The following is a 13626-nucleotide window of genomic DNA, read 5'->3' as shown; positions in this document are numbered from 1 at the left end:
CGAAAAACTGTCGATCCTACGAAAACTGTCGATCCTACGAAAACTGTCGATCCTACGAAAACTGTCGATCCTACGAAAACTGTCGATCCTATCGCTAGTTTTTAACAATCGATATTATGTAATGTATTACAATACTATCGGTTATTATAAGCAAGACTGCAAGATGTAAAAGTGAGTGGCAGAATAGTATTTAATATGCGGTTATCCAGTGATATTTTGTAACGAATTTGCAATATACGATCTAATCTAACAAACCTAACCAAAATTGAAAATACGAACTGAAATATAGATGCACAGAAAAATGGAATCGAACCCAGGTCCTCGGTATTCCGTACCGCGTGCTATACCGCTACACCACTGCTGGTCAACGGTACAGACACGAATTTCCCCTATGCACCACATATTTCAGCTTGTTTGTTTCTTATTTAGCCACTTAAGCAGTGACGCTAGCGACATCTATACCGTAGCCCTCATCGAGAAACTTTCGGCATTCCATTGGAACTAACCGCTCACCCGGACAAGAGATATCGTTATTAAGGTTTTGTTTTTTTTGGAATCTTTACCTTTCTTTTTTTTACGGGATGACCGTAAAAGTAAAAATTTGGAATTGAAATAAAAAATACAAAAAGATTGAAAAAAAAAATTAAACCTAACCAACTTACTCTTAGTACTTAGAAGATTGAAGATTCAGTTGCTGCAACTTCTGTTCTGCCAACCTCCCCGTGTAGATGCAACCGATACTTTGAAATAACGGTGACAATCGATTGTTCAAAACTATCGATAGTGTCGATAGTTTTGCGTCATTGTACAGCAATTATGTCGATAGTTTTGCGTCATCATACAGCAATAATATCGATATCGATAGTTTTGTTTCAACCCTTTAAATCTTTTCAGCGCTACAATGTCTTTGCTGTGGGAACAGAATGGAATGACTTCTGAAACATTATACCACAACGAGCCGAGAAACAACTCCCACAGACCCGCTAAACCTAAGCCCAAGCCAGTCAATAATCAGAAAAAGTCAGCGAAAAAAAGAGATGCCAACTTAGAAAAGATAGAGTTATTTGCTTGCAAGCTTTGCGATAAGAAATATACTTCGAAGGCGGGTTATAGTCGCCACTATGCAAATGCCCATGACTCTGGGAAAGACGTGAAAGTAATTAAGAAGAAACCAGCTACGAGTAATGTTGCGTCTAGAGCTCTGAGTGCTTGGTAAGTTTTTGTTAAAAATTTAGTTTTTAATTAAAGCTTTTTTGCTGACTGTACGTTTTGTTGATTGTACTCGCATTCAAAATTCAAACTACATTTCCGTACCAAATTTCAAGTCGATATCGTTAATAGTTGAGGAGTTCCGACCTGCGGAGACGATGCTGGCTGGACTAACAGAATTTCACACCAGATTAATGTATTGTCACCAAACTTAGGGGCTGTTTCACCATCCATTGATTAGTGTTAACTGGCGGTTAGGTGTGATTCCGTCTATTTGTTTTGTTCGAATTATCGGAGACGGCATCACATTTAACCGTCGGTTAACGCTAATCAATGGATGGTGAAACAGCCCCTTACAATTTCGGGGGCGTATCTGAATATCGAAAATTAATATATCTAATGTTAAAAAGTCAAAATACCGAAAGTCATAACGGTCAAGATATCGAAAGTAGGTTAGGTTGGTTCGTTATTTGTACCATCAATATTTTAACTAAAGATATTTCAATTTTCGATATTCAGATGCGTGCCCCAAATTTCAAGTTAATTCGACCACTGAATGTGGGTCAATTTGACTTGCAAGATTTGAACCATACTAGGTAGGTATACATTGAAAGTTAAATAAAAGCTAGTTAAATCTAATTTCAACTGCATATTATTTAGCTGTTGCCCGCGCCCGCGACTTCGTCCGCGTATAATTCGTTAATCGGTTTCCCGCGGGAACTATGCAATTTTCCGGGATAAAAACTATTCTTATGTCCTTCCTCGGGACAAACTATCTGTATACCGAATTCAATTAATCAGTTCAAGAGGTTTTCACGTGTTTCGTGGTCAAATAAACAGATAAGCACACAAAAATGCTGCAATGTGTTCTGTTATTGATTCTAAGTACAAGCCCCTAGCCAACTTTTTTTCGAATATCTGATGTAAAGGCTATCGACCGTTTTCAGCTTTATTATATAGAAGATAAGATAAAATAGATAAACTAAATGTTGCTCGCAACTTCACGTGAGCACCGTGGATACTGCACAGTCGAGAACTGAATCACGTACAGTCACCTGCATAAATCTGCCAACTATAAACACCCCTCTTTTTGCGTCATGGGTTAAAAAAAATGTTATGTTAGGAAACAGGCTTGTTCATCAGTAAAAAAAACTTGCAGGTCACCAATCACTCGCTTTAGGTGCAACCATTGCGGCAAAGAGTTGTCGTCGAAGGCTTCTCTAGATCGCCACATGACAACTCATAACAGAACTCCAAAACCCAAGGCCAGAGAGACCAAGAAAAATCAACTGTACAACTACAAACATCAACATGATTAATACTGCCAATTATAATGGTTTTCCCACGCCGAATAACTTTTTCAGTGCTGCCAGTAGCAGTTTCTGGAACTAAGATTTTTTTAAGAATTTTTCGCATAGGGTTTTAAATCCTTTAAAGGATAATTCCCACCAACTGGCACGCATCGCATCGAATCGGAAAGAATTTTACAATCTTTGAACGATAATGATTTAAAGTCTATAAAATCAGCGCACGCACATCAGCATCAGCTTGATCCCCGGCGTCTTCCGCGACATGCGGTTGTATGATTTATTATCGTATTCATTCCGATCCGATGCAATGCGTGCCTTGGTGGAAATTGTGCTTAAACGAATAAGCAACTGATTTTATAAATGTAATGTACCAGTATTTTTTGCATTGTAAAATTAAAGATATATTTTATTGGTGTCCAACCAAAAGTATTATTTGAGGTATTTTCTCAAAGCTGCCCCGTCAGGAAACTGACAAGAAATCTTTTTGTCAAGAAATTATTAACACTAAGGACGTGATCATAAAACACAAACTGCATAAAACATCCAAAATTTCTTGACGTCAGGAAAAGGTCACGAAATCTTGTGAGGAAAAAAAATCGTAATTTTGTAACCACATCGAAACTTTCTGTTGGATCCAACAACAAAGATTATCTGACTTTTTAACACCTTTACCACAAGCTTTTGTATATATTTAAACACAATATTACTTATATTTTGTGTTGAAATAGCGTCAGGATTTTTTTAAATTAGTGTACAACTGAAAATGGACAACTTTTTGAGAAATAGTCATTTCCAGTTTCAGTTTAAACCCATAGTTATTTTTAAAACTTGTTTTCATTCAAGCATTTGTAAATACCTAAATGTATCTGTGTCCATAGAGCGGTTCATCATAAGCGGTTTTTCGAGGTAGCTTTAAAAAAGTAAGTGGGTCGACCAACATTTTATTGTTGCCATGGGTTACGTCCCCTGGACTACTCTTTAAAATTTAAAACCACGAGTTTCTATGGTTTCTGTGTTAAAATTCATCGAGTCCATTTCTGCGTACATTTAAATAAATAATAAATAAAAAACCTTTATTGCCACAACTTAAAAATTACATAAAATTACACTTTGTTAAAAAAAAATCAGCAAAATGTGGGAGAAAAATAAAAAGTTGGGACAATGGGTCCCCAGTCTCGGCATATGCTGGGCTTGATTGCCCAGCGCTGGTTTTCAGACTGGTCCCTGTGAGGAAGATGGATTTCTGTTAGTGTTGCCGAAAAATCGATAGTTTCAATAGAAATAAAGGCCATACTATCGATAGGCCTATCGATAGTATCGATGGTTCATTCGCCATCAAGACCGAAACTATTCGATAGTATTGTTGAATATCGATAGTATTGCACGAAAAGTTATATCGATACTATCGCTTTTGCTCAAACTATCGATAGTCTGTCGAAACACTAACTTCTATTATATGGTAACAGTTTATATTTATATATTAACAGTTCGGACAATTTATAGAAGTTTTTGTTTATAGTTTTAATTGAAATAAAATAATATTTGTAAGATTAATTCTTTGTATTGTAGTATTAAGTATAAACTGACCCATTATTCATATGTAGGTTGAAGCATTCATAGCCAAAATAGGTCTTCTTTCTAATAGGTACCTATATTTTTTCTTAAGAAGCTTCTAACTTTGTATGAGTAAGGGTTTAGTAAATACTTTGGTAAATGAGAGTTTGATAAGTAACATCGGATCGGATATTCGGAAACCCCGGTATAATGTAAGAAAATATGGTGTCAACTCAACACCTTAAAAAAAGTTTTTAATCATCTACAAGAACGTAATCACTAATCGCAACTATGTTCAGGTTATTGCTTGCCTACCTCTTCTAACCTGCCATACTTTAGACAAGGACGGCAATCGATGGCGTTGGCTGCAGGGTAATTACCTATTCACTTTTATATGACCATATTTTTCTTTAAGTTCCCTTAAACTGAAATATTTACTGAAACTACGGTATTTGATTACTACTTTGACAGTTCAAATTCAAATTCAAAATTCAAAATAGTTTATTAAGGTTACAAAAAGTACAATGTTTTACAATGGTTGGCACCTCTTTTTAAGTATAAAATACCTGTGCTAAGAGGCACCTTCTGTAGTAAAAGGTAAATTACAATTGAATCAATTACTTACAGGTAAATTAAATATAACATTTGTTACATCTATAAATTGAACATAACTTCAAAAAGTTTGTTTATATACTTGAATATGCGTTTATTTTGGCCTTATTAACAAAGTGGCACTTTTGACCTGTCATAGTGACTTCTCATTTATCGACTTCCTATATTCAATATCGATACGCAACATGTTAAAGTTAAAACTATTAAAAAGTAGAGGTCAAAAATAGGCGGTTTTAGCGTTAAAGAGCAATCTCTTCTAGTTAACTTTTGAGCAGTTGAAAATAAATAGACAAATATGCATTATGCAATGAAAACAATGAATAAGTAATTGTTAATACTTATTTAATAATTTAATTTCAAATTCTGTTGTAGTGCTAATAAGTGTTCCATTCCATTAGTGACTGTAAAAGATATTACGATTATAATCATTTTAGAGTCGATAAGTTAGAAGCCGTGGTAAGAAGTCACTATGGCAGATTATCAAAAAATGCCACGAAAATTCCGGGCTCTGCTTATTAGTTACCGATCCCGGGAATGTTATTAATCAAATTAAATTGATTCCGCTTTCATGCCGCTTAGCAGCACCGCAACTGCCGAAGTTTAGGTAAATATGTATCCGAATTTCCGATTCCTATAACACACTAGTTTCTTAGAATATAATTGTAAAAGCTTCTTAGGATAAGTGGCAACCTATATTACTTGTATTAAAATTAACCATCTATACATTGATCAGGATGGTAAATATTAAGGCATTATGTGATAATCATGCTGTGGTATGTATAAATGTGAAGAACAACTTGCAGAACAATTCATTGGTGTGTGTGGATTTCCCGATCTGCCCTGAGCACGTGTGGTATGGTAAATACAGCCCAAACTCTCTTTCTCTAAGAGAAAACCTGTGCTTAGGCATTTCGATGTATATGTATAGAAAAAAAAACGTTGATTAATACTAAGTCACAAGTGCTTTATTTTTGTGCCTTGCGCTAAAGTACAGTCGCTCTCGGTGAGAGGGCTCAAAAATATATGAACACGGCAGTATTGACTGACAATTGTATAAGCGTGTTTGGATATTTTTTGACCACTTAGGCTAGACAGCTACATTAAGATGTTTATGACGGCGACTGTACGACATTTAATAGTAGGTAGTAAGTAATCAAATGAGGGCTAGGCATAGGTAGTGCCACCAAAGTTAAGGTCAAACATACAAGATCACGACGTCATGTAATGACAGCGGGATTTTGATATTCACTCATTCATTTAATTCCTTCTCCTTTTATGCAGTCAGTTTTTTTTTGTTACTGGACTTGGGCTTTAGTGTTGCCCTTAGCCATTTTCAAGTTAGGGAAAATGCAATCAGTTCTTTATGTCTTTCGTGGCACTACCTTTATACTATATGAATTTTATTGTCGCATTTTTCACGTTACTTGTACTTAAATATGACAAAATGTTCATGTTAAATTTTAGTTTTTCAGCCCTATTCGTTTTATGCCGTACTAGATTAGATACAATACAAATAATAATTAAATGCTTGATCAGACTACAGATATTGTCTATGCGCGGGCGCTTGCAATTGCATTCACCATCCCTTTCTAACCTTACCGTACTTATACCGTTTGACAGAAAGAAATCATGAATGTGATAATGACTGAATTCGTCAGTTAGACAAAGTCTCAGGTCATAAGTATAAACTCGTACTCGAAATTCAAAATTAATACAGTCACCTGCATAACATCTGCCACAGCGGAGCTTGCAAAAATATCTGACACGAATCTAGAAATACAGTCGTCAAATATATGCACGGTTCGTTTTGTCAGATAATGGTGCTGGTGACTGTACTTCGTATTGCCGTCTCACTTTCGGCAATAGCATTATTTTAGTAGCATTCCTGAAAGAAATTGTGATCCCTTTGTGGCTTCTTAATTAATTTGGGTTAATTTTATTATTAATCTCTTGGGCGGCGTGGCTAATGCACAAGATATTTTTTATAATATATTTTTTATCATAATAAGCGGTCGTTTTATTTTTTACCCAATTTATATTTTTATTATTATTATTATTTATAACTAGCTTTTGCCCGCAGCTTCGCTCACGCAGATTTAGTATGTAGCTTAAACCTTTTTTGATCCCACAGGAATCATACATTATTTCGGGATAAAAAGTAGCCTGTATGTTAATCCAGGGTATATATTACCTATATGCCAAATTTCATGCAAATCCGTTCAGTAGTTTTTGCGTGAAAGAGTAGCAAGCATCCATCCACACAAACTTTCGCGTTTTTAATATTAGTAATAAGTAAGCTTTTTTTTTAATATGGCTTCTGTCCTATTTTAGGACAATTTCGCCAGTGTCAAAGTAAGCTCTTTTTGGGAGCGACGTTGTGCGGTGATTGTAGTTTTTGCAACTTGATAGTAAAATTCCAGATACCACGTGGAGACAACTTGCGCATTAAAAAATGTCAGACACGAGAGCAATATAGAATTTTGTGATCACTGTTAAAAATAAAATACTATCAAAATTATACTTCAACCAGCCAAAGAAACCAGAAATAGCAAAATTAGATACTGTCTACATCCGCCATGTTCGAATGCTACAAATCGAATCCGCAAGATTAAAATTATCAGGCAGGCAGTTGTAAGCAACTTTAGTGACAGGTGCCTGTACTGTACATATCTAGCTGTTCCTTGGTCAAGCATCAATCAGCTTGGTCAATTTTGAGTTTGATTCCACCCGACCTATTCCTCTTCTAGAACATAAAATTATAGTAATGTGATAGGTTCGTTATTTAAAATTTTATAATGCATTTTTATAGTAACCTAAGTTGTACCTATAAATACCCAACCCACCCCAATCTTGTACTGTACCCATAGTACAAGCTTTGCTTAGTTGGGGGCTAGGTCAATTAGTGTAATTTGTAAAGATATTATTATTGTTATAATTACCTTTCTAATGGAATAAAAAGAATCGACTAGCTCATAAGTTGTTGCATTCAGAAGTCAGAAAACTAATAACTTTTAATAACTTAGATTTGAGTTTTTTTTTATTGGACTGGATGGAAAACGAGCAAGTGGGTCTCCTGATGGTAAGAGATCACCACCGCCCGTAAACATCTGCAACACCAGGGGTATTGCAGATGCGTAGCCAACCTAGAGGCCTAAGATGGGATACCTCAAGTGCCAGTAATTTCACCGGCTGTCTTACTCTCCACGCCGAAACACAACAGTGCAAGCACTGCTGCTTCACGGCAGGATTAGCGAGCAAGATGGTGGTAGCAATCCGGGCGGATCTTACACAAGGTCCTTCCACCTGCATTAGCGAGCAAGATGGTGGTAGCAATCCGGGCGGACCTTGCACAAGGTCCTACCACCTGCATTAGCGAGCAAGATGGTGGTAGCAATCCGGGCGGACCTTGCACAAGGTCCTACAACCTGTCTGATGATTTTTTCAGTATTTATAAGATGTAGTAAAGTAAAATCGAAACTAAAACATCTATATACAAAATCAAATACTAGGGTACTTAAACACTGAATTCTAAATTAAAAGTGCCAAAATCTGATTATAAATATAATTAAATAATATTAAGATATCTTGGGTTAGTTCTTTTCGTTTTTATATCATAATTGTACAAACTATTGAATAAAGATACATTTTTTATTATAATAAATCTCTTTCGTAATAAATTTAACAGTACTTTTAGTAATTTTTGTTAAGTACCTAGTGTGATAGAATAATATTTATTCTGGTAGTCAAATAAATATTTTGAGCTGATAACTTTGGTCGGGGAATACCAAAATCTCAAGAATGCAACTTGAATGCACATTGTAACATCATTATCTTAAGCTACAACAGTGGCGCTGTCGTCTATCGATAAATAACGAAATCTGTATGGGGAAATAATAGTTCCGAATTTCGCCACCGCTTCAAATAACTTGGTATTAACAAAACGTCATCACGAGCGTTCCGTTGCACGCAAGTTTAAAAAAAAGAGCAGTGTTGCCAGGACTAATAATTACTATTCTGACAGTATTTATTTCCATTCATCCATTCCGTTCAATGGCTGTCGAAAAGGGGTGACACTATTTACCGGCCCGGATAATACAGACTCGATTTTTTCAACACGAAGTTTACGAAAAACAAAAACAAACCTTGATTTTGGGAAAAATATCTATTTTTTTTCTCCTCCATCTTCAATAATTATATGACTGAATTAATCGATGTTAATCCTCTAGCTATACTCCGTTTAATTTAAGGTTTGAATTAACGGTCAAATTACACGTTTCTCGGTATTTCGAACACAAATGGACTAAAAATACCTACATGTACATTTATTGTTATTAGCGGTATCTATTATGTTTTTATGATAGAAGTTAACACAATTATAAATAGCAGTTTCGTTGGTTCATTTAAAAACTCCAGTGGCATACCACACCCGGGCGGGAACGGGTAAGTACGGGTACGGGTAAGTTGACGTTCATGATACCTATTCTAAAAACCTGATGGGCTACTCCGAAACTCGAATTCTAAAAACCTGATGGGCTACTTCGAAACTCGAAGTTCGTGTCGTATCGCCCCTCTCGCTCTCGTATTAAATAGTACAAGTGCCAGAGGGACTGAACGACACGAACTTCGAGTTTCGAATTTCGTAGTAGCCCTGCTGTTCCCGTAAATACATCTCACCTCTACCGGTGGTACTATTAGTTATTCTGTGCCTCTACTACACAGATTACTAATATGTAGCTCTACTACTATTAGCTTTCAGTGAAAGACAAACGAGTGTCAATTCAGTCCAAAGAGTATTGTAATGTATAGATTCAGTCCGTAGACGCTTCCAGACGGGAACGGACGTTTGAGAAACGTCGCAAAACTCGCGGTTTACTCTTCACTTCCCTTTAACCTTTACCTTTGTCAGTTGCGGAAAAATATGTAAGTACTAGTGTTAACTCGCGGCCACGCATGCGTAAATCATTACACCCAGCATTTGAAAGTTCCGGGACTTAGGTACTAAATTCCCGTGGGAATTTCAAAACATACACACTCACACACAATATGTAAAATTATGTCACCATTTAAGTTTTAAATATCTTCGGCAGTTGCATGGCTTCTCGTTAGGATCGTGGGTTCAAACCCGGGTTAACACCTCAGAGTTGTTTGGAATACGCCAGTGTCCTAACCCCCTGTTTCACCACCGATTGATTAAATTTATTTGACGGGTAAATGTGATGCCGTCTGTTGGTTTTGTTCGAATAGACGGAGACCGCATCACATTAATCCATTAAATAAAATTAATCAACGGGTGGTGAAACAGCCCCTAAATCTATTATGATTAAACTTAGTTGGTCTGTTAGATTATTAAGAAACTGAGCGTTTTCACACTATCCGATCCAATCCGATATCGGTGTCGGACGATGATACGATATCGGGGCAAGTAAAATGACCTATTTCCTACCTGTCTTGTACACATTGTCCGGCCCGATATCGGATATCGGAGCCGATATCGGAGTCGACACCGATATGTTCACGGCACCATCGGACGCCCGTGGGCTGTCGGACGATAAAGTTTGTATGTGTGCTATGCGTGTATCTAAATTGTCTCTGTGTGCGCAGAGCCCGATGCGTGGCGGCCATTTTGAGCCGGCCGTATCGGAACGATTTTGTCGGAAATATGTGAAAGCAGCACATGGTGTCGGTCGGCTATCGGATGTCGTCTATCGTCGTCCGATACCGATATCGGATCGGATAATGTGAAGACGGTCTTACAAACTTTCGTATTTATAATTAAACAAAACATAATGAAGATATAACTAGGATACAGCCATGATGAGTTCCGCGTGATTATATATACTTTTTTTAACGAGGAAACTACTCATTTTTAATACCTAAAGCCGAGTTTAGACTATGCAAGAAAAATCGTGCAAGTTGCATTACATTGCGGCGCTCGATTGACCACTACAAACTCGTTGGCTTTTTTACGGCCTCGAAATACTCCCTGTCCAATGTAATGCAACTTGCACGATTTTTCTTGCAAATATAAACTCAGCTTAACATCCAAACATAAGTTACATTTGAAATTTACCATGAGCTTTACGGTAAAGGAACAATACCTGTAAAGAAATTTAATGATGTATGTGAATTTCCCAATCCGCACTGGGCCCGCGTGGGAAATACGGCCCAAGCCCTCTCATTCTGAGAGGAGGCCTGTGCCTAGTGGGACGTATGTAGGCTGGGATGATGATGATGATGAACTTTAATTAAGGTTGATTTAACTAAGTAGTTTTTTTACGATTGGTTATTTCGAGGAAACAATTTGCGTGGTGCTAATAAAGAATTTTATGGTCGTTTGGACGGTTCTAGAATGTTCGTCCCTCACGCTATGCATCGCGTTTTGTCTTTTATTGGGCAACTATTTAATTTAATTAAAATAATATTTCCGGTTGGCATTGGCCTACATTGCGACCAAGCCAAGTGGTTAGAGAACCTGACTAAGTAATTGAAGCTTGAGGACCCGGATTCGGTTCCCGGCCGGGGCAGATATTTGTATGAATAAGTATTACGAAAGTTTGCTCTCGAGTAAGTATATAATATATTATAAGATATTTATCTATAATCTATATATGATAGACAGATAGATTTATTTATGACCTTTTGAAATAAAAGACAACGACACACGTACGTACGTACGGCGGCATTTGACAACTGACAGCTGTCAATCCGACCTCTTTTTTAGGGTTCCGGAGCCCTTATAGTTTCGCCATGTCTGTCTGTCTGTCCGTCCGTCCGCGACTTTGCTCAGGGACTATCAATGCTAGAAAGCTGTAATTTTGCAACCCTATAGTGTGGGTTATCGTTCGATAGGTCTTTTAAAATCATTACAGGGTTTGCTAAGACGATTTTTCGATTCCGTGATTAGTTTGTGAAATATTCAACTTGAAAATGAAAAGAGAAAAGCCGCCCGCGCCCACCGCTTGAATCACACTGCGCCCCCCAAGTGGGGCGCGTCTTACTGGTCACGAATCCCTGCACTAAACAAAAACCGCTGGTATATTTATGGACTAAATAAGATTAAATTATTGGCACGCCCAGCGAGCAAAAATTCACCATGGAGCATAAGCGCAAATGAAATGAAATTAAGTGGCTTTTCTGTCCTAATTAATAGGACAATTTCAGCCAGTGTCAAGGTAAACTCTCTTTGAGAGGGACGTTGTACGGTGATTGTAGTTTTTGCAACTTGATAGTAAAATTCCAGAAACCACGTGGAGACAACTTGCGCATTAAAAAATGACAGACACGAGAGAAATATAGAATTTTGTGATCACTGTTCACTATTAAGGTTAATCGCCGCATAAAACAATATCAAAATTATACTTCAACTAGCCAAAGAAACAGAAATAGCAAAATTAGATATTGTCTACATCCGCCATGTTCGAATGCTACAAATTGAATCCAAAACAACGTATCGATTTGATAATAAATCTGTGACATTGACATTTAGTAAAAAAGTACTCGGTGTATAATGTTTTGCCATCGTAACTTGTCGTAAAAGTTCGTCGTATTTATCTTCGCATCCAAAGCAAGATTGCTTTCTCACTTAGCTTAATGAAGTGCCTGGGCGACGACCGAGCTTTGCTCGGGCTTCATTTCCCAACCGTTTAATATTTCTGAAACAGTGAATATTTCAGATTTTTTATAAAACTAACCTAACCTAACCTAAAGGGTTCTACACGATGGCTCTGAAATAAATCCTGAAATGTTTAAAGTACAATTCAATAGAATCTGTAAATTTTCTACATATTTAAGACACCCTATCGTGGGCACACTTGATTATATATGTCCCTGTTGTTGCAATATCATCTAAAAGGAATCAAAAAAGAATAATAGTCACATCACAAAGCCTTTGGCAGCCCGGTGTTTATTAGCTAGTACTGGAAGTGTCTACAGGATTGTAAGATTCTGTTGAATTGGAGTTTACAGTTTTAGTTTGCGAAATGATAAGTTGCGAAATCAAACAGCAGGGCTACTAACGAACTTGAATCCGTGCTGCGGTCCCTCTAGCTCTGTATTAACATGTATGAGTGTGAGGCACCCCACACGAAGTTAAGTATTTTTTTTTAGGTTGCATTGCCAAACGTTACGTTGCGAAAAGGCAGTACTCGCAGCTCGATGAAACCATTATTATTGTATTGTCGTCAGAACTACACATAACTGCAAGTTTCTTGTCAATGTCAGCTACATAACCTTCATTTTGTATCCTGAGCCCTCTTGTTCTGAGATAGGCCTGTGCCCAGCATGGGTATATAGGCTGGGATGATTGATGATGATTTTTTTTGAAAATCTAACAGACTTAATAAATACAATAACTTATGAAATAACCTAATGAGAATGAATTGCCATAAGGCATTAATAGCGTTACTGGAAATGTAAATGTCATATTTTTGGGGGCTACCGGTTATTTATAATTAGAATAATTTTGTAATTTTTGCAATATGTGAAATATTATTTATGGCAAAGAAATTGTTGCAATGAATGCTGTTTTTCTAGTTTGACGTCGGGCCTCAGCACGAGCGAACAGGAGTGGTATTCAACACCTACATACTTTTCTTTTCATTGTATTTTTTTTGTTTCCAGATTTTAAGTGTTCCATATTTTCTGAAAATCTGCCACAGACTATAATAAATACAATATTTTTTTATTTAGAAATCTACCTAATTGAGCTCGTAAGCACAAAGAAACGCGGTTATGAATGAAAAAAAAATGCTTCAATTCATTTAACAGATTGGTTTAATATTTTGTTTTGATTAAAATTTGGAGAAATTATAAAACAAGAACTAACAACTAAATACTTAATGCTATTTATATCAACATTCTAATTAACAATCAATTAAATCTTTGAATAAGAAAAAACAAGTTAAGTATATGCATTTAAAACTAAGAAAGTAAAAGTAATAAA

At 36.5% G+C, this 13626-nt stretch overlaps 1 long non-coding RNA gene across 1 annotated transcript; it reads left to right on the top strand.

Annotated features, from left to right (window-relative positions):
- Nucleotides 1-941: 941 nt before the first annotated feature.
- On the top strand, nt 942-6106 carry LOC141444662 (uncharacterized). The gene is made up of 2 exons (XR_012453196.1): nt 942-1212; nt 2369-6106. It is a non-coding gene; the product is annotated as an uncharacterized lncRNA (long non-coding RNA).
- The last annotated feature ends 7520 nt before the right edge of the window (nt 6107-13626 follow it).

Source organism: Choristoneura fumiferana, chromosome 30 (genome assembly GCF_025370935.1).
Source record: "Choristoneura fumiferana chromosome 30, NRCan_CFum_1, whole genome shotgun sequence".
NCBI classification, from domain to species: domain Eukaryota; kingdom Metazoa; phylum Arthropoda; class Insecta; order Lepidoptera; family Tortricidae; genus Choristoneura; species Choristoneura fumiferana.
The sequence above is the reverse complement of the archived record's forward strand: the minus strand, read 5'-3'. Positions and strand labels throughout refer to the sequence as shown.